This window comes from Ambystoma mexicanum, chromosome 1p, assembly GCF_040938575.1.
Source record: "Ambystoma mexicanum isolate Mex_15411 chromosome 1p, UKY_AmexF1_1, whole genome shotgun sequence".
Classification (NCBI taxonomy): domain Eukaryota; kingdom Metazoa; phylum Chordata; class Amphibia; order Caudata; family Ambystomatidae; genus Ambystoma; species Ambystoma mexicanum.
The window spans coordinates 22,171,033-22,195,662 of record NC_090921.1 but is presented as its reverse complement, the minus strand read 5'-3'; the positions used below and the strand labels follow the sequence as shown (position 1 = coordinate 22,195,662).

At 47.1% G+C, this 24,630-nt stretch overlaps 1 long non-coding RNA gene across 1 annotated transcript in view; it reads right to left on the bottom strand.

The window, feature by feature from the left end:
* Positions 1–11,187: 11,187 nt before the first annotated feature.
* LOC138564292 (uncharacterized) overlaps positions 11,188–24,630 on the bottom strand; it is a 41,144-nt gene continuing 27,701 nt past the window's right edge. The window contains exon 3 of the long non-coding RNA XR_011300251.1: positions 11,188–17,472. This is a non-coding gene — a long non-coding RNA (uncharacterized lncRNA). The remainder of the gene's footprint in view (positions 17,473–24,630) is intronic.

Genomic DNA, 24,630 nt, shown 5'->3' with positions numbered 1-24,630 from the left:
GTCTTAGCTCTTCTTCTCTATGCCTGTACACATGCATTGAGGAATTTGGGTCCGCTTAAGCAAGAAATAAGGAACAAGTTACTTACCTGTAACTGTTGTTCTCCAGCATGGGTCTGGCATGGATTCACATGCTCATGAATATTCCCTGTCGTCAGGCTGGGAATCCTCGGTAAAGAAAATATCAGTTTCAGTTTCGTTTCTGAACTGTCTTTCTACTAGTAACCAATCACTGGTCTCTGGGTCATACTGCACCCAGCCAATGACTGCCCTCTACCTAAGCCCCTCCTCTGGCAGCCATCTTCAGATTTGGTAGCATGTAAAGTGGCAGTAGGACCAAGAGACGAGCCGGAGAGGGGTAGGCGGGAGGATTTGCATGTGAATCCATGCCAGACCCATGCTGGAGAACAACAGTTACAGGTAAGTAACTTGTTCCTTCTGCAGCATGGGGTCTGGCATGGAGTCACATGCTAATGAATACAAGAATACATAGCAGTACACACATGCACAACCACAGGAGGTGGCAAGGCTCAACAGTAAGCATCTCTTACCTCTTCACCAGGCTCACCTTCGAGCAAACAGGTTGCGCAGCACTGCCTGGCCGACTCTGTACTCCTCCCTGAAATCCCGGTCGACGCAGTAGAATTTGGTGAAGGTGTGCATCGACCTCCACGTAGCAGCCCTGCAGATGTCCAGCAGGGGCACACCAGACAGGAAAGCCGTAGTAGCAGCGATCACTCTGGTTGAATGGGCTCCTGGACGGCCGGGCAACGTTCGGTTTGCCAACCGGTGACAGTGCATGATACAGCTGGAGAGCCATCTGGAAATGGAAGCCTTCGAGAGGGCCTTCCCTTGGTTCAAAGGGCCAAAGTTCACAAACAGCTGTGATGTCTTCCGAAAACTGTTTGTGCAGTCCAAGTAGAACTTCAGCGCTCTAGCCACATCCAGCGAGTGCAAAGTCCTCTCAGCCGGCGCCGAAGGCGACGGGAAGAAAGCAGGTAACACCAAGGGCTCATTGAGATGGAAGTCCGATGGCACCTTGAGCATGAAGGAGGGGTGCATCCTCAGCACTACCCTCATCTCATGGAATGTCAGATATGGAGGCTTACAGGAGAGGGCCTGGATCTCTCCCACACGTCGTGTAGAGGTGATAGCCACAAGAAATGCTGTCTTCCACGATAGGAACTTCAGCGGTGCCGAATGCAAGGGCTCGAATGGCGGACCCATGAGCCTGGTCAGCACCACATTGAACTCCCACGCCAGGGCCGGATCCTTTACCGGCGGGAACAAGGGGAACAGTCCTTTCATGAACTCCTTCACCAGGCGATGAGACCACAGTGTCGACCGCCCTGGAGTTCTGGTGTAGCAGGAGATAGCCGCCAGATGGATTTTGATGGAGGCATATGCCAGCCCCGCCGTGGCCAGCGACAGCAAGTACGGCAGCACGTGAGGGGCCGTAATCCATAGAGGGTTGATCTTCTGTGCACAGCACCAGACAGAGGACCTCTTACACTTATGTCCATAGCACTTAAGAGTCGAAGACGCCCTGGCTTTTGCAAGCACGTCCTTGCAGTCCACAAAGATATCGTAGCCTCCGAACTCTAGTGCTGCAGGAGCCAGGCCTGCAGGTTCAGCTATCTCGGGTCGTGATGTAGGGTGGCGCCTCCTTCCCTGGCGAGAAGATCCACGTCCGTCGGCAGTTTGACTGGGGGGGGATGCTGACATGTCCAGAAGGTCCGGTTGACCGTCTGAGTTGACTGATGAGACGCAGAAGCAACAGCAACGGTTGGAACCCATACAGGAACAGGCCGTCCCAGGGGAAGGAGAATGCATCGGCCATGCTTCCCGGTTGGGGAAACCTGCTGGCAAACCTCCGGCACTTGGTGTTCATCACTGTCGCAAACAGATCAATCTGGGGATTGCCCCACCGTCGGACTAGGAGATCCACTTGATCCTGCTGAAGCTCTCACTCGTGGCAAAAGCGCAACTCCCTGCTGAGTGAGTCGGCGACAGTGTTCTTTACTTCTGCCAGATGAAAAGGTACCAGGAACATCCCCTGGGTGACTGCCCAGTGCCAGAGATCCTGTGCTTCCTTGGACAGGGCCGGGGATCTGGTGCCCTCCTGTTTCCAGATGTAGAACATTGTGGTGGTGTTGTCGGTGAAGACCCATACCACTTTGCCCTTGAGGGACGGAAGGAAAGACCTGAGGGCCCAGAACACGGCTCGGGGCTCCAGGACGTTGATGTGCAGGGACCTCTCCTCCGGGAGCCAAAGGCCTCTTGCGTGGAGATCTCCGGTGTGTGCTCCCCATCCCTCCAGGGAGGCGTCCGTCATCACGGTTTTCTGGTGTGCTGGAGTCTGGAAGTCCATGCCTGCCGCGAGATGTGCGCGGGTGCCCCACCACTGGATCCCTTGATGGAAAGTCTTGTATAGGGAGATCTTGTCTTCGAAGCTTCCCGCCACTTGCATCCAACGGGCGTCGAGGAACTCCTGCAGTGGCCGCATCCGCAACCTGCACAGACGCACAAGGTAGATGCACAATGACATCATGCCAAGCAGGGATTTGATAGACCTCACCATGGCCACTTCTGTGGTCAACAGCCGTTACACCTTGCCCAGGATGGCCTTCGTCCTTTCCTCTGACGGCGAGGCCAACCGCGCCACTGTGTCGAGTCTGGCTCCCAGGAACAGGGCGTCCTGCGCCCGTACCGAGTGGAACTTCGCAAAGTTCCCACTCGCTACTCCTAGTTCCGTGAGCAGGCGGACAGTCTTCGCTGTGTGGTCGACGGCGAGTTCTCTTGACTTTGCTCGGATGAGCCAATCGTCCAGGTAGGGGTATATATGGATCCCCTGAAGGCGCAGCCGCGCCGCCACCAGTGCCAGGCACTTGGTAAAGACCCTTAGCGCCGACTTCATCCTGAAGGGCAGAGCCTTGAACTGGTAGTGCCGCCCTTGGACCACGAAACGTAGGAACTTTCAATGTCCTTTGTGTATGGGGATGTGGAAGTAGGCATCCTCCAAGTCGAACGACGATAGGAAGTCGCCTTCCTCCAGCTGTTCCAGCACTTGCTGAAGGGTAACCATCTGGAACTTCTGGGATTTGATGTATTTGTTGAGGCGGCGAAGGTCTAGGATGGGCCGCCAGCCACCGGTCTTCTTTCAGATGAGGAAGTATCATGAGTATACTCCGGAGCCTCTTTGGGACGAGTTCTATCATGCCCTTTCTCAGCATGGCTCCTACCTCCAGAAGCAGCTGTGGAACGTGGTTTTCTTTCCTGGCCAGAGGTGGGAAACGGGGGCACTTCCTTTGGAACTCCAGAGTGTGCCCGTGGGCCACGGCATCCAGCACCCAACGGTCAGTGGAGATGGACTCCCACACGCCAACAAAGTTCACCAGCTGGCCTCCCACCGGGGTGCTCAGGTGGGGGCCTGAAGTCACGGCCGGTTCAGTCCTGTTTTGCCGAGGCTTTGCCACCCTGGGCTCCTTGGCGATGACGACGACGGTATCCAACGGCCTTGCTGCGGCCTCTGTAAGCTTCCTGCGACGAGGAACGGGCTGCTTGGCGGTACGAGGAACTGCCGCTGAATCCTTTGGAGGCACCTTGGGATTTGCCTCCGCAGGTCCGAAAGGACCACTGTCGCTGATGGAGAGTGCCCAAGGCACGGGCCGTCTCGGTGTCCGCCTTTATGGCCTGCAGTGACTCGTCCACTGCTTTGCCGAACAGGTTGTTTCCGTCGAAGGGCATGTCCAGTGCCCTGGTCTGCACTTCCTGACGGAAATCGGTGGCCCTGGGCCAACTGCCCCGGCGCAGGCAAACGCTGTTGCCCATCTGATGAAATCTGGTATCGGCAATGTCCGCAGCTACCGTGATGGCGTGATCCGAAGCCACCTCGCCCTCTTGCAGGATTTCCAGGGCTTCCGCCCTCTTGTCGTCCGGGAGGAAGTCCAGGATAGGAGCGATCTTGAACCACAGCTCCCTATCATAGCGGGCCACGATCACGAGGGTGTTGGCTGCCTTGATGGTCGTCGTCACCAACAAGATACCCCGACGTCCCATGGCATCTAGCTTCTTCCCCTCGCCGTCCAGTGGGAAAGGGGAAGATGACGCCGTCACCCCTGCCGCTTTCTTCTTGGCTGCCGAGGAGACTACTGAATCAGGTCTCCTCGGCACATAGGAGTGGAGTATGGGACCCGGTACTTCTTCTCATACTGGTCTCTCTTCGCAGGGGCGGTGGACGGGTTCTTCGAAAGGGACAGCCCTTCGTCCCATATGTCGTACAACAGTGGGACTGAGAGTACGGTTTTCCTCTTGGCTTCCCGTCATTGGTAAAGAAATCCCGTTTCTTCTGTTCCTTCGGGCACAGCTGGAAGAGGTCCGCGGCCCTGGCAATCATGGCGTGAAAGGAGCCAATTTCGTTTGGAGGGGACGTCAGGGTGGGAGGTGACGGAAGATCCATTCCATCGTCGCCACCGCTGTCAGTACCCGTCGTCGCCGTCTCCTTCCCCGTCTCGTCCCTCGGGGAGGGGTTGGAGGTGAAGGATGGAAGGGAGGGGGAGGATGGACTCGCCTCCACTTGTTCGGTGGGCTCCCCAACGGTCCAGGCGCCGCTGGGTCGTCCACTGGGGGTAAGGGCAACCTTGTCCTTATCTCTGTACACAGGGTCTGCAAAGCCATCAAGATTGCTCCCGAATTGGCCTGCGGCGTAGGCATCGGTTACGACGGGAGTGTCGGCTGAGGTGTGGTGTCCTCCGTTTCCTCCACGGCCCGCCGCTCCTCGTCGGCCCCACTGTCACTCTCTACGTCCGCCTCGTTGGGATCCTTCACGTAGGTCCTGACTTCCTCGAACTTCTTGTCCAGGATATTTTTGATGCCAGACAGCTCATCGTCGGAGGAGGTATCTGAGTCTGTTAGGGCTACCGTGCCCCCCCTCCTCCTCATCGCAGGGTTTTACGGGGGTCTTTTCGATAGGCTGGAAAGACGATTCCCTCTGGGGTGGCAAGGAAACTCTAGCCCGGAAGTAGTCTCCACTGGGGTCACCCCTGCAGGCTTCGCCAGAGCCACCACGACTCCCTCAATCGAGGCCTTAGTCTGGTGAATCGGGGCCTTCACAACCTTGGACGTGTCTGAGGCCTTCACCGTGGGGGTAGGGTCACCACCTGGCCCCCCCCTTGGCTTTCTCCATCGGGATCGACCAGGGCTTTTCCTGAAGCTTACCCGGGTTCTCCGACTTCCTTTTCACCGAGCCGCAGCATTGGCTCATGGTTGACGGTGTCGGTGACATCGTGCGCTGCCTGGCAGCCGAGGAGCCCGAACCAACTGCACTCCTGGTGCCCGCAGACTCGCAGTGCTTTGCCTTTTGTTGGGCCCCCGTCGCCGGAGCACCCTCAAAGGTCTTAGAAGACCGCTCAGACTTCTTCTTCTCACCTGCTGCTGGGCTCTTTGCCTCCAGCCAGTGAGAGTCGTTTATGACGGTCCTTCATGGTACGAACAGACATGTTCTTGCAGAACGTACAGTCCTCCTCCACGTGCGACTTGTCGGCGTGCAGGTAGTAGAGGCCCCGGGAGTGTTCGTCCTCAAAGACGTTCTGCAGTCCACATCCTGGGCAGTTCCTAAACAGCTTGGATCCAGTGGGTGTCGAATCTCCTTTGTCCTGGGCCATGTCCAACGCGGGGTAGGCCTCAAAGATCTTCCGGAATCCTCCAAGAAGTGGAATTCAATGAAAATTCGCCCCTGAGGGGCGTACATATTTCCGAAATGGGTCCCCGTTAATCTGAAGAAGAATCGGTGGGGCTTCAGGCTCGAACTGACCGAAAAAATAAGAGTAAACTCTTTGAAAAACCACATATACACAGTAAAAGCTTGAGAGCTAAGCACGAGGACTCCTAACACTTGAACGTGCCGTAAAAATCTGAAGATGGCTGCCAGATGAGGGGCTTAGGTAGAGGGAAGTCATTGGCTGGGGGCAATGACCCTGAGACCAGTGATTGGTTACTAGTAGAAAGACAGTTAAGAAACAAAACTGAAACTGATTTTTTCTTTACCGAGGATTCCCAGCCTGACGACGGGGAATATTCATGAGCATGTGAATCCATGCCAGACCCCATGCTGGAGAAACTGTTGGTTATATATTTGTTCCTCGTGACCTGTGTGTCTTCATTTCTTTGCAGTAGCCTCATATTTTTGGACTAACAGATGTGCCCAACGTGGGGCTACCCCAATAATGACCCATCGCTTTGCGAGGACAGAGTTGACGGACCGAGATCAGTGAGCATAGGGGGCCCCTGGACGCTGAGTCGCGATTCCTCAGCAGACTGCTTACTTGCAATCTCTGTATGCCACGATTCAGAGGTCATCACAACGAGATTCCCTGACTATAGGCTTTTTGGGAAGACAGCCAGCCACAACGAGGGTTCAGTTTGATGGGGGATACTTTGATCTTTGATACTTGACTTGGAATCAGGTGAGTCTGTTTCAAACTGACAGTACTTGATATTTGTTTTGATAAATATTTTACGTGTATCATATTGGCCAGGTAGAACTGCTTTTTCAGACATGCCTGGTCTCAGCAAGTTGCCATCTTGTTGGGCAACGATTTGTTGCAGAAGAAGACAACCGAATGGTTTGGAACATAGTCAACTGGCTCCACCCGCATGGTCGCTGGCATATGACATGTACGTCAAGTTTGGTTTAGGAGCTATAGTGTTCAATAGTATTTGGCATTGTCAAACCAGACATGAACCAGAGCTTCAATGGCCAGAATTGGGATGTTTTGAGTTGACTAGAATTCAGCATTTGGAGTCTGTATTGTTGCATAAGAAAGCGGGACCTGCTGCGTTTGACGTTGTTAGGGATTGGCGAAAGGAAGCCACCCAAAGCAGAGAGAAACACGCATGTAGACACATTACACAAGCTGCAAGGCATAAATTAGTTTTCAAAAATTGATTAGCAGAGTTTGCTAATTAAAATTGTATTGATTAGCAAACAGACCTATTTGATTAGCAATGTTGTACTAACATAATTCTAAACCACATTGAGTTCTGCACGCTTACTACAGTGTAAGGTAGTGCTGTACACCTGCAGATGTAGCAACTGGATGGAACTATTGATCACTACTTTGCGTAAACATCTAGTTAGCTTTGTGTATTCATTATGTAAGAGGAAAGAAAGTAGACAACTACGCAGAGTGGATGGTGTAGCAAGCACAGAATTGGGCAAACTAGATGTAATATTGTAGTTTGTGGTCATCTTGCTTTCAGGATAGCTGGTATAAAGCAGAAGGCAGATACATAGAAAGTTAATGTGTATGGGATCAGCTCATGGATTGAGCACCAATTGCACAGATGTATGCAACCAGCAAGTTACAAAAATAGGCTTGCAATAAAAAGCATTTGATCGTGTGATCATGTACATTTTCAAAAGTGTTCACTTGTGAATATGATGGATCTTCATCAACAAATTTTAATACAGGATTTAGCTGCACTAACCTAACCTTCGCCGTAATACAGGGACACAAAGCAGTGTATTACAGTGCCAATAATGTAATTATGCATTATTTAACAACTTATATTTTTAGGATTGAATTGCATGACTGTCTTTAAAAAAAAATATAAAACACATACTGGTCTTTGCCAGACAGGATGTAGTTAGCTTAGTAAAATTATCACTAAAACTATCATCCCGATTACTTCTGGTTTGCAATTATTTGAAAACGAAAAATGCAATTTTTGCCTAGCAAACCCACACAGGCCTTTGGCACTTAGAGGAGGAGATGATTACTGCTGCACTTCGCTCCATTAGCACTTGAGGTGAACAGAGAAAAGAGAGTGAAGAGAGCACTGAGGGCAAGAGAGGAATGCATGGCTTGCTGTGCTTTGATTGAACATGGCAACTTAAATAACAAGCTTTGCTACACAAGTGTCAATTTGATTAGCAAACAGAGAATTGCATAGCAAACTGCTATGCGAAACTGCTTATTTTATGCCTTGCGCTGGAAAAGCCTTAGCCCATGACCAGCAAAAGCAAGAAGAAGCTATTAGGAGTATGGGTAGGGGGTTTCAATTAGAAGTCCAAAAAATATTTGCATGCATCCAATGAATTAATAAATAAATTATTGAATGAAAGACGAACGTCACCTACAGCACCGCGTCCGCCACAGCCACAAGCGCAGTCATCAGTACCTGCACTGCCACACATTCTGATGATTTTCCTTTGCCTCCTAGTGCAGCCGACTTACTCCTACTCTCGTTACTGACTACTTCTGCTACTCCAATGGGAGATGCAGTATTCCCCCCTTTTTTTGTTAATCTACCCATCCTATCCCCTTTTTACACAAACACTGGGCAGAGGAAGCGGGTGACTGAGAGCAACCAGACTAACATTGTACTGGACATGTCCCGTTAATCGGGTCAGGCAAAGTCAGGCTCTTTACCCTAAGTGCATAACACCTGATACCAATTCGCTCTCCTCACACGAATAAAAGGCAACACCTAAAGACACACTCGGAGCAAGGCGGAACACGAGAATGAGTAGAACTTCTGGGACGAAGGCACACCTACTCGAGCAGAGCAACGGACCAATGGATGAGGGCATCAGCCCAAAAAACCCCAAGGCTTCCCTACTGGAGGTCGTTGCCACTGGCAGACCGTGAAAGACACGTGGAGAAGGCCAGATCCCACAAGTGAAGATTGCATTGTGTTTCAAGGACGCCAGCGATCTTCCCGGTTGAATGACTTGTGTTGAGGAGGCGAGATCTAGCCTGTGGTACTAACCTTGACTCGAAAATATGAGAACGTAAAACAAGAAAGAAACACACACAGCCACTGAGTTGGCAAGCGACCTGAGACACCTTGGTGTGTTAAAGCAAATGAAGTAGCAACGTCATATCACAAGTGAAGGCAGCACCCGTGGGGATGGGACGCAAAGAAAGGCAGACCTGTGAATCAACTTTAAAGTAAAATACAGCTGCAAGATCAGTGATACTAAGTAATGGAGTGGTCCGGTGAAAGGTAGTAGCCCATTCGAAAGTCTCTGTGAAAGGTGCATTGTTTAAGCTAGAGAGAGAACAAACAGCAAGAGTGAAAGTAAATAGTCAGTCGAAATGATCCTGCAGTGATCTGTAATGAAAAGCCATGCACATTTGAAAGACTTCGACATCCTAAAGTGGTCCGAGCACGATTGAGGGAGACCCGATATATATTAAGCTTGGGTAAGGGAGACCCCTTGCAACTTTGTGTAAACTGAATCATGAGAGGTCTGAGCCTGGCAGAGGGGAGAACTACGAGAACTGTGTGGTGAAAGGTCTGAGCCCGGCAAAGGGGGACCTTTGTGACCATTTTGGTTGAACCATTATTTTGAAAGTCAGAGAAAGGCACTTTAAAACATGGATGGGCAGGCAGGCCTTGATCCACTGCAGAGTGTGTCATTCTGTCTACAAGGATCGTCTTACCCCTTGACACCCAACATTGGGAGGAGAGCTGGTTCAGCCACATTATCATTTGAACATTGACTTTTCCTTTTGCATACATTGTCTCCTTTTTACACTTTTTGTACAAGAGATAGGGCAGGCATTAGGTTTTTGTTGGCATAGGCCATTTTGATTTGACAAACTCCACTAGGACTGTTTTGTTTATCGTTTGATGGTCGGGCCTACTCCCATCTTAGTTATAGGGCAGAATAGGAGTTTCACCAGCCCTAACAACTTCTATAAAGGGTTTTACAAATTGTATCCATTGTGTCAGTGTCAATACTTGTGATACCATGCCTTCCCTACAGAAGCCACACCACACACAAGCAATATTACTCATACAATAGCATTAACCAGGAACCACAGATCAATACAGTAGTACACATCTAAGCAAAATGAAGACCGTTTCATGACAATATACACTGCACAAAACACACTCACACTTGTGCCATTATGAGAGAGTAAAGTTTGTCAGCAGCTAGGCCCCAGCATGTGAGGTCAGAATCCAGACAGGTGAACTCATGAAAACCAGGAAGGACATGCCAAGTAGTTGCAAAATTAACTGATAGTACACAGTTCTTAATGATGAGAACAGTATTCTGGTGCCAACCGCTTAGATCATTTAGGACGGAACTTAAATGTTATAATTTGTGTCACACTATCACATCTCACATTACGATTGGTCGAGAGTTCTGGGCTTACTCACTTCATATCTACTCCTCCTGGAAGAGCCAATAGACTACATCAGGCTGTTACATGTTTTCACATTCACCATCCAATCATGGAGCGTGAGAAGGGATATGAATTCATTGAACATGAGCTAACTAGGATATACGTCACTGTTACCACATGGGTAGAATAGGGCAATGAAATTGTGTAATGTATATGTGTAGTGCACATATACGGTAACTCACACCAGCCAATGACTGTTGAAGAAATTAGTAACAAATGTTGCTTTTTTGCTTTCTGTAACCACGATATAACCATGCTCTCACTCTACTCGAATTTGAATGTCTTTTAGATATTTCCCTGCCTTGGCAGTTACAATATAGTTTTGTTTTTCTCGTATCTCATGCTTCGCATTTTTTGGCTCTTTAGATTTCTTTTATTAACACAAAAGGGACTTGGCATACAAGATGCCCACTCCGCAGCAATGTGTGGGCATTTTACAGATGTTACTGTCACTTTGGCAGGACCAACTACATTAGCTTCGGGCCCCACTTGGTAGACAATCCTGGCTACGCCTCTTGGTGTGACTATCGTGCACTAATGTTTTCATTACTTCGTTTTTTAACAAAATTGTATGATATATTGGCAATGTGTTGCAACCCAGGGCCAATTAGCCTGGGATAGTAATGAATTCAATAGTACCACTTTGAGGTTGTTTCCAATGTATTACAATCCATTTTGATAGATTTTATGGGATTTGTGGATTGTAGACTTGGGTTTTAAAGAGTATTAAGTTATTTATCTGAAATAATCATATATTTGTGATATTTGGTATTTGTTGTCTACTAATTATGTAGAGAAATACTATTTGTGAAAAGTTTGTAAATAAACTAACCACAATATATTAATAAAAAAGTAAGCATTACATTTACTACAAGGTTATCCTTAGCACACACTATTCCCTCGTATCCAACCACTTGGCACTTAACACACTTCCAGCATGTCTTTCCTTCAAATATTTTTTTAGATGAATAAATACCAAGTTATATGATGGAACATTTCCTTACTGACTTTATTTATCCTACAAGCATTGTTTGTTTGTGTAGCGTAATATTTCTTAACCCTTTACCAAGTTTTGCTAATACAAATGTTACCTTTAGGCCGTAAACCTATGTGTCACCAATTTACAAACATGCCAGTGCGCAGCTCTCCAGGTACCTACTTAGCCTAATAAAGGCAGTTTGACTCTTCCCCATCTCCGGCTTCTTCTGTGCTTCATTTCTGAGCCCACAACAACTGGCGACGAGTGGGATACAAAAAGACAGGGACGCTTACTGGAGTTGTGAGAGGGGGCCCCAGCTGCAGCGCCCTCAGCTGGCCACATAAGATATATCCACGGAAGTGCTGAGCAATGCAGAGCAGGAGTTGCTGACCAGAGTATGTTTGAGGACACAGGTTTGGGATATCAACCAGCCTGCAGCTGGAATAACAATCACAGACACAGCCATTGACAGCCCACTGAGTAGGGGAGAAGCCAGGAATAGAGGTGCCCTGAAAATTACCTGCTGCTCATGAGTGAGTAATTATTTTAACTAATTACTTTATCTTGTTACTTTGGTCCTAACCTCAATGTTAAATCACAAACCATTTATATAACATTGTCTAACTCTGATAACTCTAAGTTCACAGAGCAATCAGAACTAAATGAATGTAAAAGAACCAAAACCACTATGGACTTCAGGATACATAATACCTGAGCTGGACATTTAAACTTGGAAATGAGACACAGCTAAGGGGAAGAGTAACAGGCAGAAGCAGTCAGGAGAGAGGCTAATGAAGTCGGGAAGGTTGCCGAAGGCCGAAAGGTGGATGCCGCAGAAGGAAGAGCAGCAGCAGAAGCTGATGTGGGAAGATAAGGCGTATGGTTTTGCAGAGTAAGTGCAGCAAGAAGCAGAGTTGTGGACGGCAGCGGGGAGAGAAGCCGAGCTGTGTGGGAGATGAGCTCCTGACCTGACGCGAGTTGCTCTGGTGTGCCGGAGGAGGCAGCGACCCGACAGAGCCTGAGGAGTGCCAGAGAAGAGCTGTGCAGTCTGCTGAAGTTATGCAGGAACTGTCAATGGTATGGTTAGACTGCAGAAGGTCCGCTGCAGCAGCAAGGAGTTACGCATAGACTGGTGAGTTGGCCTTGAAGGAAAATGTAACCCTGGGGCGCTCTGAGAAGAACATTTTGCAGTAATAGATCATTATAAATAACAAACAAGTAAAGAGGCAACAAGGGCGGAATTCTCCTTTTATGAGATAACAACTTGTGGAAACCTGTAACCCACATTGCCAACAGCCAAAAGACTATACAGAAGCAGTTAAGTGGCAACATGGGCACAACTCTCCTTTATTGAGATGCCAGTTTGGGGAAACCTATAACCCACATTGCCAACATTCAGGAGACTATAAAGACAGGCAGACATTGTTCAATTTTCCAAACATGGGATACTGGTGTGGAGAAACCTGGAACAAATATTAGAAACACTAACAGAAAAGACTAATCGCAGTTGTAGGAGTTTTTCATCCTGGCAGCCGAGCAAACCAGGAAAGAAACTGTTGTTTTGAAGAAGTGTGTCGTGGCAAAAAGGTGTTGTGGAAAGAAACTGTTAACCTTATCATCCTGAAGAACTGTTGTGTAACAAACAACATTTGCTGTGCTTTCATGACAAAGGTATTCCATTGAAAGACTATTGTGGCATCCTTATATCTGCTTTACATCCTGGGAAGAACACTTTGTGGAGAAAACTGTTTTGAACAAGTGTTTTATGAAAGAGACATTTACTTTCCCAAGTGGAAGACCATATTTAATGGAAAAGACATTTTGTGTTGAACTAAATAGAACTTTGTTCAATCAAACTCTTTACAATGGACTTGATCCTGGAGAAGGCAGTCAAACCTTGGACGCAAGGAGTACTTTGGGAAAAGTGCAAGTTTGAACTTTTTGCACTGTTTTGTTGAACTGAAATCAGATATATGTCCCTTGTACACTTTGATTATATGTATTAGTGAGAGGGTCGGATACATTTGGACACCAGGTCATCTTTCTTTAGTTTTAGTTTTCTAGGTGGGAACATTCTCGTTAGGATGGGGACAGATGGGCGTTTATCTCACCCCCTCTTTACTTTTAATGAATATGACAGACATTGAGAAAACAACACCTTTGTGTCTGTCATACATTGCTAACCACTCACAACATCCACGACTGGGTCAGCGAGGGGCAAGTATTGAGCCTACGATGATCTTCCATGATCTTTCGGCTCTTGCCTGCATCCCTCATTGTTTCCGCTGCATCCTGCACCACCCCCCAGATCGAGGTAAATGCACCCCAGTTCTCCACAATTCCACAATGTAGTTTTGTTGCTAATCTATCAAATGCATACAGCTCTTGAAAAATGTATCTGTTCACCTCTGGTCACCCATTTCTCTGTGAACTGTCACCTGACTATTTACCCCGTATACTCGTTTTTTTAAAATCTAATTTGGTGAAGAACTTTAAATAAAACGCTATTGATTTGTGGCAGACCAGTTCCTGGTGTCCCACAGTTTGCCAATTTTCCCTCATTTGCGGAGAACCCACATGAATAAACTTGACTGCAGGACTAGTTGGTTCGGTATTTGATTTCTTTTATGGCTAGTGCTGATCTGCATGCTAGAACTTGCCACTCTCCCATCCTGAGTGTGTTTAGTGGGTGTGGGTCAGGCAATGGTCAGCTGCTAATGACTAGCCTTCAGGTGAGGTGTACACGCATGTACATGCTGGACAGTGGCTGAAGCAGTGGGTTAAACCTTCTATGCTGCTTCCATGGAACAAAGATAGAGCCTGGGAGAAAGTGTTTAATTTTACAAGAAAACACAAAAAGAATCTTAATAATAGGGAAATAAATGAGAAATAATAGATTCTGTATGAAAACTCATTGTTCCATTTTCCAAAATTGCAAAGGAATCAAACACAGGAAAGTGATTAACCACAGAGAGGCTTACTCAAAGGAAGTCAGTCCGCATCGTGGAAGATTGTTTATTCATCATTGGCAAATTGCCTGACTTGAGTCCTAGCATGGGCATTTGGAGTTAGCCCTAATAAGCAGAGCATCTTTGACAAAAAAGTATTTTTTTCTTGGAAATGGCAACATAGCCAGCCCCCGGGGCCATCCTGATACCATTAATGCCTGATGCAAGAGTCATAGTGACCTGGTTGCAGTCTTACGTTATGTACCTTAAACATGGGTGTAGGATTTGCCAGAGGACAGACTCCTCGCACACATGAAGAAACATTACTGGACCTTTAGGCCATGTGCACCAAAGTTGGGATGGTATAAGAACTTTTGCATAATCCCTTTCCTGGTCCTCTCTGTAGAATGCCAATCACTATTTAGCGGACATGTGCTGCCTGCAACCTCCAGCTCGTTCCCTTTCTCATCTTAGCCACTAAGATGGCTCAGCAGGTTAAGCACTCCTTGATGTGATCTGGCAAGGTCGACTCAGTCTTTCATCCCTCTGAGATCAATAAAGTGATTACCAATTTCGATTGAGTAATAATAATGTATGTAAATATGTGTCATGTAAAGTGCTTTGGATCAAAGCGGTATAAAATATCGAATGATTACATCTTCCAAGCGGGATCGGTGCAATCCAGAGATGCCGAATGCTGATGAACCAATTTCTTTTTTTGTTTTTAAATGTGTGTAAGGATGTCCTGTTCTCTGTAGCCCAGTTTACCCCAATACTCTTCCCCACGCCCTCCCACTAAATCGTATGCTTCCCTACCCCTTTCCCCTGTGGCCTTTGCTGTCAGTGAGGCCATCAGAGTAATGCACATTAAGCATTGCGCAGGCTCCCTTGCGTGTCTTCTGAGAAGGGCGGTACTTCGCTGTGTGGGATCTCCGATGTTGCCTTAGGGTAGAGGACCCATTGAAGGGTTTGCTGCACTCTATGCACTCATAGGGCTTCTCACCAGAATGGGCCCTTTGAAGTCTCAAGAGATTCACCCTCAGCATGAAGTGCTTCTCGCACTATGTACACTGGTGAGACCCTCCCCATGTGGTCTCTCTGATGCACCCTCAGAGCTGATGTTGACTAAAATGTTCACCACACTCAGTGCACTCAAGGGGCTTCTCGTCTGCATGGATCCTGTGATGTGTCACAGATCGGACTTCTGGTGAAACTTCTCTCACACTCAATACACTGGTATGGTCCCACCTCAGAGTGTGATCTTTGGTGTCGTCTAATGTTAAAGTGAGTGCTACATTTTTTAACACAAATGGGGTACTTGTAAGGTTTCTCCTATGTAAGGGTCCTCTGATGCTCGCACTGGTCAGACATGTGACTGAATCTTCTCTTGCACTTTGTACATTGGTACGCTCTTTCGGCCGGGTCAGATCTCTGATGTCACCTCAAGTATGACTCATCCCAAAAGTGCTTCCCACACTCTATGCACCCGTAGGTTTTCTCCTCTGTACCGATGTTCAGATGTGATCTCTCAGTGAAGCTTTTATCGCACTCTGTTCACTGGTACGGTCTCGCTCCTGTGTGACACCTTTGATGCTGTTTCAGGCTTAACTCATTGTGCACGCGTAGAACTTTTCCTCTGTATGCATACTCAAACCGAAGTTCAGGATTAACCTTTTTACATTCGGTACATTGGTGTGGCATCTCCCATCTCTGAGGTATCAGATACTGAACCAAGTATGAACTTTGGCTAAAGTGCTTGACACAAGCTGTGCACACGTTGCGATCCTCCCAACTTTCTAATTGTTGATGTTTCATTATAGTTGAGTTCTGAGTGAAGCTTTTCATACACTCTGTGCGCTGTTGCAGTTGTTCCCTAGCATGGATCCTTTGATACTTGCATATGTCAACCTTTGAGTGAAGCTTTTCATGCACTCTGTGCACTGTTGCAGCTGGTCCCTAGCATGGATCCTTTGATGCTTGCATATGTCCAACCTTCGGGTGAAGCTTTTCATACACTGTGTGCTGTTGCAGTTGTTCCCTAGCATGGATCCTTTGATGCCTGCATATGTCAACCTTTGAGTGAAGCTTTTCATGCACTCTGTGCACTGTTGCAGTTGTTCCCTAGCATGGATCCTTTGATGCTTGCATATGTCAACCTTTGGGTGAAGCTTTACATACACTCTGTGCGCTGTTGCAGTTGTTCCCTAGCATGGATCCGTTGATGCCTGCATATGTCCAACCTGTGAGCGAAGCTTTACATACACTCTGTGTGCTGTTGCAGTTGTTCCCTAGCATGGATCCTTTGATGCTTGCATATGTCAACCTTCGGGTGAAGCTTTTCATGCACTCTGTGCACTGTTGCAGTTGTTCCCTAGCATGGATCCGTTGATGCCTGCATATGTCAACCTGTGAGTGAAGCTTTTCATGCACTCTGTGCACTGTTGCAGTTGTTCCCTAGCATGGATCCTTTGATGCTTGCATATGTCAACCTTCGGGTGAAGCTTTACATACACTCTGTGCGCTGTTGCAGTTGTTCCCTAGCATGGATCCTTTGATGCTTGCATATGTCAACCTTCGGGTGAAGCTTTACATACACTCTGTGCGCTGTTGCAGTTGTTCCCTAGCATGGATCCGTTGATGCCTGCATATGTCTAACCTTCGGGTGAAGCTTTTCATACACTCTGTGTGCTGTTGCAGCTGTTCCCTAGCATGGATCCGTTGATGCTTGCATATGTCCAACCTTCGGGTGAAGCTTTTCATACACTCTGTGCGCTGTTGCAGCTGTTCCCTAGCATGGATCTGTTGATGCTTGCATATGTCCAACCTTCGGGTGAAGCTTTTCATGCACTCTGTGTGCTGTTGCAGCTGTTCCCTAGCATGGATCCGTTGATGCTTGCATATGTCCAACCTTCGGGTGAAGCTTTTCATGCACTCTGTGCACTGTTGCAGTTGTTCCCTAGCATGGATCCTTTGATGCTTGCATATGTCAACCTTCGGGTGAAGCTTTACATACACTCTGTGCGCTGTTGCAGTTGTTCCCTAGCATGGATCCTTTGATGCTTGCATATGTCAACCTTCGGGTGACGCTTTACATACACTCTGTGCGCTGTTGCAGTTGTTCCCTAGCATGGATCCGTTGATGCCTGCATATGTCTAACCTTCGGGTGAAGCTTTTCATACACTCTGTGTGCTGTTGCAGCTGTTCCCTAGCATGGATCCGTTGATGCTTGCATATGTCCAACCCAACCTTTGAAAGCTTCTCTCATCTCTGCACAATGGTGTGGCTTCGTCCCAATCCGGATCATCTGAGGAAAGTGATGACTATTGCTTTTGATAGCAGACCCATTATCTGTTGAATGAAGCAGAGGTTGAAAGCATTATTATGCTATATACAATAAGGAGGCTGGAAGGTGAATGGCTAACATGTTAAAAGAGTGTTTGAATAACAGTCAGTTACAGTGAATAACGTGAAGCTCATTAGCAGTGTATCATTAACAACAAAGTCAGTACATCTTGTTTTTTATACTCAGAGCTGATGATGTGTTTGGTGTACGATTTTGTGTGGAAAGAGAGCATGATATAGCTGAGTGGATACGACAAAGAGACCGGCACTTTCAGGTTAAAAGTGGTCTAATTTTACACAACAGTTTTCCTGTGCCGGTACTTACCAAAACTTTAATGTATCAGGCATCCTTTTCTCAAGGTTACAACAATTTGTAGAGCTCCTTTTAAAGTTGCCATGGTTTCGAGGTGCATGAGGTTCTACTGCTGCTTGCCTCCCACTCCCTATATACCTCCTGTAGGTGTCACGGACCATTTCAAATGGAGAAAAAGCAGTGGATCTTGGGGAGTTTTTTGTGTGTTAAATCGTTCCCATTCTAATAGTTCTTCCCAGTTCCTTGCATCCTCTAAAGCACATTTTTAGTTATCTAGGGTTTGATTGAAACACACCACTAAACCATCAGGCTGAAGGTGGTAGATGGAGGTGCGGGGAGTGTCAATTCTTAGCAGTTCTTTTAGTTCAGTTATAATTTTGGATATGAACGCGGCACCATGGCCACTCAGGAAGTCCACCCATGTAAAGTAGGGCAGAAGATGTTTGAAGATATGTTGGGTGGTGTTTAGCGTCATAGGGAAGGCCTCTGTGTAGTGTAATCCAGTAAGACTAAAATATATTGATTACGGCCCTCTAAGGAACTCACGGGAGCCACTGCATCCATTCTGATTCTAGAAAAAGGAACAACGATGCCAGCTAAGGATTCTAAGGTGGCCTCACCTACACTGTTCCTAGACATCTTTTGTCCCAGAGTTTACCAACAAATCCACGTTTATTGCCTAGAATCCCAGAATGTCAAAAGAACCAAATAAGGACATGCCCCTGGGTCTTGGTCGCCCCCTAGCCTCCCACTAAAAGATAGGAATAGGATAGATCAATAATGATTTCTGAACTGACATCTAGACTGGCCATCTCCATTCACATTTATAATCGTTCAGTACAGGAGTCTCCTTATCTTCTACAAAGGACGGCTCTGTTCCTTATCTATCCTTGTCTGTGGATATGGTGGCATCAAAAGCAGATCAAGAGAGGGATTGTTCCTTTAGGCTTAAGAAAACCATCTTTACAGGGGGCTCTTCAGTCTCGATATGGCACTGTACTGTCTGCCCCATTGATTCCGATTGCTGCGGCTCCATGCTCCTGAGGGGACTATGTTCACTGGCTCTAGGGGATGCCTGGGGGAGAGAATAGGAGGACCCAAACCCAGTGTCACCTCTTTCTCTTTCCTCTAGTGTCTGAACCTCTTTTAGCCATGTGGGAAGGTATAGCTCACAAATCAACTGGGCTATACGACCCTCCTCCTGAACCATGATTAGTTCACAAATATAATGTAATAAAAGTACCCTTACGCACGCCACGATAGTCTCTGTCGATCACTCCAGCCCCAAAACCTATGCAGCAATCCCCCACTTGATGAAATATGCCCATTGTCAATAATGCACAGGTCCATCCATTCTGATTCAGATGTGGCTTTCAGTGGCACTTGTGTAATTCTGGAGGTTCTGACCACCTATACTCTGGGTAGGCAATGAAGATCTTGGGTTGACTCCCACAATAACATTTGTAGATCCAACTTCCGCACCATCTTCCATATAGCTGAGCGGCTACAAGAAGTAGGCTGGACTCTGGCGCTGGTCGCGTGATCTTTCCCAAGGCGTGTGTAATGGCTGCCTTGATAAGATGTCAGTTCTTCTGAAAAGAACTTTAGATTCGTGATGTTTTCGTTAGAAATCGGGTTTTCGTCTTTCTATTTTCTCTGGACCCTCTCAGTGGTAAAGATCACGCGACCAGCGCCAGAGTGGAGACCTGGGCACCATTAAGCAAGATACGGTCCAACCTTCACAAAGGGGAAGGAAAAGATAGAGGCAATAGCATAACGCAGCCTTAAAAAGAAGGAAGATATCTCCTCTTGATAAAGGTTTGCGAAAAGCTCCAGTCCAACCAAGAGATACTGACCAGTAATTGCAAGCTCTGAACCACTGGGGAATACACGAATATTACGACACTAATAAAGAAATTACCTGTCCTGAAGAGGGCTTAAAACCAAAGAGCGAGACACCAGGGATGGTGTCGACATGGGACTCTAGCTGAAACATATGTAGACATCCATTAGACATATTAAGAGATCTGTCTAAACAAAATAGAGACTGTAACATCTGTCTCCCACATTCAAGGTTTCACCTGTAAGAAAAGGTCTAAGAAACTACAGCAATGACAGCTATTTGACAACCAATATTTGTCACATACTAACCCCACCTGTTTGTACCCTATACTGGGTTTGTAAGAAATCAATATAAGTGTTTATATATTTGTATGATGTGCCTTGTGGAAATCACTCATAATGAATTATATGTGTTTTTAGAAATGTTATATTACATAAATAAATTTTGTTTTAATGTGTCCAAGGTTTTTAGCATGACCTTGTATGTAAGCTTGTGCCTATGAAATAGACAACATAGTTCACACTCCATTACCCAGCCATCACGGTGGACTGAGAGAGAGGTAATTGGGTTGCTGTTGTTTTGTTTTCTGCTTGTAGATGTAGACCATGACTGTGTTGTGTGTTTGAATCGTCTCTGGCTCTAACAGTTTTAGCCTAAGTATTTATTTACAATCACTTCACGTGCAAGTTTTTGAGCGGCCAGTATCAATTTAAGTACTGAGTGAAGACCCATGATTGCACTTACCAACTCGAATAAAAGATTAAAGAAGGCACAAACGTACGCTTCTCTCGATCGTAGTCCCATTCTTCAGCTACCTCGATTGTGGCCACGTTTCCACATATGACGTGGAGTGATGCAGACCAGCTTGCCCCAAATGAGCCGGTGCTAATGCGCCTATGCTGATACAAAATAGGGAGAGGGGCTGCTGGTATTTGCAGTCCAGGAGGTTCCCACGTGAAAAGAATATTGATACAGTATTACAGCCTACTAGTAGTACAGCATAACGTTCTAATTCCACAAGTGCCCCTCTAGTGTTCCTCGCTATGCTCACTTTCCTGCCAAGTACTGACACGAGGAAGATGACTCGTATCTCTCTCTGGTATTGGGTCCCAGACCCTGGTTTCTCTTTCACCTCTTCTTTGACTTGGCCCACTTGGTTCACTTCCCTGCCAAGTACTGACACAAGGAAGATGACTCGTATCTCTTTCTGGTATTGGGTCCCAGACCCTGGTTTCTGATTTCACCTCTTCTTTGACTTGGCCCACTTGGTTCGGTATAAAGTTCTTTTGGCGCAGGATTTTTTGTCGCGGGACTTTTCATCGCCGTTTTTTTATCGAAAAAAAAATCATCGGTTCTTTTTTTTTGGGGGGGTTAAAAATTAAATAAATATTTGCGGGTGAAAGGGAATAATTTTAAAAAAACATTTAAAAAGGGGGTTTGGGGGGCTAACCCCCCCAAAAAAATTCAAAATAAAACTGAGTCTTTTTCGATAAAAAAACGGCGATGAAAAGTCCTGCGACGAAAAATCCCGCGGCAAAATAACGTAGAACCCCTGGTTCACTTCCCAGCCAAGTACTGACACGAGGAAAATGACTTGTATCTCTCTCTGGTATTGGGTCCCAGACCCTGGTTTCTGATTTCACCTCTTCTTTGACTTGGCCCACTTGGTTCACTTTCCTGCCACGAGGAAGATGGCACGTATTTTTATCTTGCCCTCTACCGTTGGGGTCCTCAACCCTTTTCTGACGGTTAGTGGCCTTGGGGCTACCACCAACATGAGGAAGACATCCTCAGAGGCAAACGTCACACTCTCTCACATTGGGGTCTTTGACCTTTCTCTGGTCGTCAGTGGTTTTGGTACTATCACTGACACGAGGAAGATGTCTTCTAATGCAAAGTTCACTTGTGCTTTCTTTCAAGTTAGGGGACTTATGCTTGCCTCCGTTTCCCCATGTGCCGTTAATCGATCACCAAGACCCTTTCATGCCCCCACTGTTCGGCCTGCTCTTTCCCATACCTTCTGGGAGCTTCCTGTCAGGCTCCCGTCGCTCCTGGGATCTGCAATTGCCTTGGTCTTCAGTTGCTTCCGACGGCTTCTGCTTTGCAGCGGCGGCTCTGCAGTCTGTCTTCCTGCAGTATCAGCACCTGTTACAGACCGCACGGTCCACCTCGTCCTGGAGGCCATGCTACTGCCTTGCCAGCTTCTTGCAGGGTGTTGTGTTGCACTCGCTAAAGACATGTCTCCTCCTCCGATGGCGTCGCAGTCTCTAGCCCTTTGAATCTCCTGCGTCAAACAGCTTCCATGAACAAAGGGTCTCCGGTGACGGCTTGGCATGGTGTCAAGCTCCTCTATGGTTTTTGAAGTCTGTACAGGTATGTTTCTTCCTGGAAAGCTAGAACGCTCCCCTGGGATCACAGGAGTTTTCTTCCTGCATCCGTGCATCCTCTTCGTGTCAGTACTTGCCGCCCAGGCATTCTTCTTCATCTCCGTACTGGAGTAAGTCAATGGTATAATGTCACAGTTGCAAATGGAGGTTGGTTAAAAGGTGGCAAAGGGTTTGGGAAGGTTAGGTCGGGATGCTGTGCCTAATTCTACCCAGGTGTTTGTCCCTCCGCATGAGATCCTCCTGTATTATACCACCAGCAGGGAGACTATCGGGTAGCAGCCTCACCTCCCTGGCCTCATGGAAAGGGGCTCCCCCTCGGGGAGAAGTGACGGCATATGATGAAATCGTCACATAGGCTAAGAAGTGCCACGATTTTCATTTGCAGATTAGGGAATAAAGAGGACCCTTGTTAGGGAGAATTCTCATTTATGGCTAATTTCCCTCACCTAGTGAGTCCCCCAGCAGCTTTGCTGGATTTCTGGAGTTTATTTTTTTCCACCTGGTAAGAGTGAGAGCTTTTCCCCCATTCTTACCTGTGTTTTGCTATGTGATTCCATCTGTTTTTGTGATTGTGGACTCTGAAGTACACCACTTCAGTAGCCCCCTTCTTTGTGTGTGTCACACAGCACCTTCCGTGCCGTGGCACCGGGTTGTCTTTGAGACTTCCCTCGACTCCATTTCTGAGGCGACTACTGTCCCCCAGAAAAGGGTAAAGTTACCATTAACTTTACTTAGTCAATCTACCACAGATCCAGTACACCCCATCTTCCATGGAGTACTGGAAAGGGTTAACTTGTATCCCTTTTTATCTGTACCTCCTAGAGCATTGTTTCGCTCTTTTAACTTTTAGACTTGGCTGGTGGCAGTGGTATCTACCCTAACTTTTCTACCGTGATTATATTAGATAAACGTGGTACTGTTCTTGGCTATTATATTATCCTCGAACATAAACCCGCTTGTCCAAATCGTCTTTCATTTGGCTCCGGTTGGGTTTATTCGCCATTTCTTTTTGTTAAAGTCCTTCTTGTGTTTTACTTTGCGTGGCAAACTAGGTTTGCCTTCTTTGGTCACTGTCTTTGGGCGGGCTTCTGCCCAGAAGCACTCCTCAAGGCGCCTGGGTGTCTAGGTGGGCTGAATGTGAGGGAGGGGTGTAGTCACCCCCTGCACAGGGTATCCTAGGAAACCCAAGTCGCACTTTGTCATGATTGGCCAGGGTAGTTGTCCGGGCTGGACAACCTCCCTGCTGGGTGATTGACATCCAGGCTGTGTGAATGGGGGTTTTTCGCATAAAAGGCAGGTATCTTGGGCCAGTCAGAGAGTCGCCACTGGAACTACAAGGAACTGAAGAGAAGCGGAGAGAACAACGGCTGCTGCAACTACCCCGTCCTGGTGAAGCCCTGCTGCAGTCCTGAGCCATCTGCTCTTCAACGACTCAGAGAAGATCCAGTCCGGAGTCTTCTTCCCTTGAGCTTAGTGGGGATAACCAGCTCATCTTCTACAGCCAGAGGATTCTCTTCCATGGTCGAAATCGCTGCACACTGAATAGCCACCTGAAGAGCCTCTCCTGTTTTTAAGGAGCGCACCTTTTATTCCGTGTCGCTGCTGCCGGCCTCATCCGTGTGTGGTGCAGACCCCCTTCAGACGTCCTCCTTCTCGACGAAGCTCCAGGAATCGTGGGTCTTCGGGAAACCAACAGGAACAACTGCCAGGGCACCAGCTGCACCATTGGAACAAGGTACTGTGTTCTGTTGAGGAAACTGGGTGAATCCCTTTTTCTTCATTTCCAAGGGCTGATCTTGCCTTCCCTCCTTCTTATAACTTTTGCTTCCGAACATTGACAATATCGAAGTACTTTTGGCTCCGTTGAATCGTGAACTGTTAGACCGTGTGATCTTCGGCAACTCCGGCCCTTTGACTTTTGAACTCCTGTCCCTGAGCGTTTCTTGATTCTGCCTGCCTAACCAAAATATTGCCTATGATTTTTGCCCCCAACTCCCTCTGGGTATCTCAGGTGCTAAGTGTGTTTTTGCTCCGGTAGCATTTCATGTCACGGATATGCGTTTGTTTAATAGACCGAACTGTCAAAAGGTGATCGCATTCATATCCGCAGTAACGTGTTTTTGTGCCTAAGACCAGTTCATTCAAACACAGGGTACTTACCCTGAGACTTACTGTACAAAGTGAATTGGTTAGTTGTAGTATATTTAACATGTGGTTTTTATTGAAGTTTAATAGAAGTGTTGTGTTTAAAACGAATGGTTTAAAAATAAATGTACTTATATTTTTCTACCTGAAACCTTGAGTCAGTGTTTACTAGAATCACAGTAATTGTGGTCCCTTTGTGTAATCTCTGCTACTGCTCATACACTCTTGAGATAAGCCTGGCTGCTCCGCCACTGCTACTACTATGACATAGTAGTACAGGCTTGTACCAAAGGTAAAACTTGTATCACCACATGTAGTCTTAATTGTGTGTAGTGGTCCCTAAGGGCACTGCACAGGATTCTGCCTAACAACCCTTCACCCCAGAATTGCTCAACCTCACAGAAGAATAAGCCCACGCCACATATGTGAGCTGAATGCCCACCTTTTCCGGTAAAATACTACTTAAATGAGTCATC